The sequence below is a fragment of the Gavialis gangeticus genome, unplaced genomic scaffold, assembly GCF_001723915.1.
Source record: "Gavialis gangeticus isolate Ggan-Ray unplaced genomic scaffold, GavGan_comp1, whole genome shotgun sequence".
In the NCBI taxonomy this organism is placed as follows: domain Eukaryota; kingdom Metazoa; phylum Chordata; order Crocodylia; family Gavialidae; genus Gavialis; species Gavialis gangeticus.
This window is the reverse complement of record NW_017729031.1, coordinates 76,296,428-76,298,502: the sequence shown is the minus strand read 5'-3', so window position 1 is coordinate 76,298,502 and position 2,075 is coordinate 76,296,428.

The following is a 2,075-nucleotide window of genomic DNA, read 5'->3' as shown; positions in this document are numbered from 1 at the left end:
TGGGGGGGATGGAGAGATTGGCAGCAGGAACACGGGGCAGGTGGGGTCCACAGAGGGATCAGGGGGGTTGGGGGGCCAGGTGGAGGTCCACAGAAAAGATTAGGGAAATCAGAGGGGTAGGTGGTATATGTATGGGGGACCAGACAGGGTCCATGGGACAGATCAGGGGTCTGGGAAAGTTTGGTAGGATCAAAGGGGCTCACAGGGTCTGCAGGGGGGCAATGGAGTGGATCTCTTCCTCTCCCTTTGGGATCAGGGGATATTTTTGCCCCCCGCACTCACACCCCAGACAAACAAGCCCTCCTATATCCCACCCACCCCTTGCTTGGCTCCAAGAACTGACAAACACCAGTAAAACTGACACTGGAAGTGACTTGTGGGATGTAGGACTTTTTGAGCTTGGTGTGGGGGCTGGCTAGTCTGTGGAGGGGGCAAGATAGTCTGTCTGGGGGTTGGGGGGAGGGGCCAGGATGGTAAAAATACCCTGGTGCCAGGGAGGGGGTCAGAAAAGTGTAGCTCAGGGGCTGGGTGACTGGGCTTTCCCAGCCCTGGGACTGCACTGGGAACAGTACAGAAATTCAGGGCAGTTAGATGAGTCTAAAAATGGCCAACCTAATCTAAGTTGAGTGTACCTTGGAGGTCAGCCATTTTTAGACCCATCTAAGTGTCTTCAACTTCTATACAGTTCACACTTAGTTCCAACTAACTAGTATAAGTCTCACATCTGGGTAAACTAAGTTATATCGGGTAGCCATTTTTAACCCAATCTAACCTCCCCCTTATCTCCCCAAACGTGTGTATGGAGCCTAAGAGGAAGACTGAAAAATGCTGTAGCCTCGTGCAACCCAACACAGAAATCAAGTTTTAGAGACAGAGTTTATTATTCTCCAAACTCCCAAGAAAAAGAAAAAAGAACAAATCTACCAATTTACTATACATCATTTTGTAGCAAAACCAAACAATCAAACACAAACCATTTAGTTTTATTACTTTAGTTTGAAAATCAGTTTAATGCATTGAGGCCATTCTTCCTAAGCTGAAGTTGAAAAGTACCAGATATCTGAAGAACAATTTACTAGGTGGCTAGGTGAACTGGCTTCATTTTCCAGGGCTGTTATCTTTTTACACTTCATAGTTACTAAATATTTAAATGATAGCAAATATATATATTTTTAAAAACCTTCTCAACAAAACAAAACAGCCAAAACTGATACAAGTAGTAGTTTTCTGTTCTAAATAAAAGCTTATTTGCCTTTAGCCATTGAAACTCAAGAACTTTTACTGATTCTAAAGCAGTTGTTAGGCACGTGCCCTATAAAATTACCAAATATAAACCCTTGTGTCAAACACAATGCAAATCAGACTACAAATGAAATAAAACAGATTATCTAAGTGAAGAACAGAGGATATGAAAGCAGGACAAAGGGTGCCACAGGTAATTAGAAAGATGCATCTGGTCCTTAGTTGCTTCTGACAAAACTGTTTTTGTGATTTATGGCAGGTGCTTGTTTATAAACCCATCTCTGCACAGACAGAGGGAAGCACATTCATCATTCTGCCTGGTCTTCATTATTAGATAAACGTCACTTAAACAGAACCTAAATCCAGATTCTCACTACCTTGATGTGCCAGTCAATAGCTTTTATTTGACTCCATTTATTTATGTATGCATTTATTTATTTATTTATTTATTTATATTAACCTAAAGCAACTGGTTTGTTTTTGGCAGATGTTCTACTTATAGGCCATATGTAATCTGACAAGGAAAAAGGAATTCAGGTATGATGGAGGTCAACAACACAGTGGGCACATGTACACAAAACATGCAGCTACACAATTCACCGCAGTGATGAGCTATGAGGATGCAGTTCATTGCTACAGCAATGTAGCATCAGCAGGCACAAGCTATGATGCTGACACTGTGTTACTGTAGCAGTGAGCTACATCACTATAGTGCATTCCTATGGTGATGTAGCATCTAAAAATAACTGCGTTGCTGGGACTGTGCAGTATCGGTGGGTATTGTGCAGTCATTTAATACTTGCTAAAGCAACTATTAAATGATGGTGCAGTAC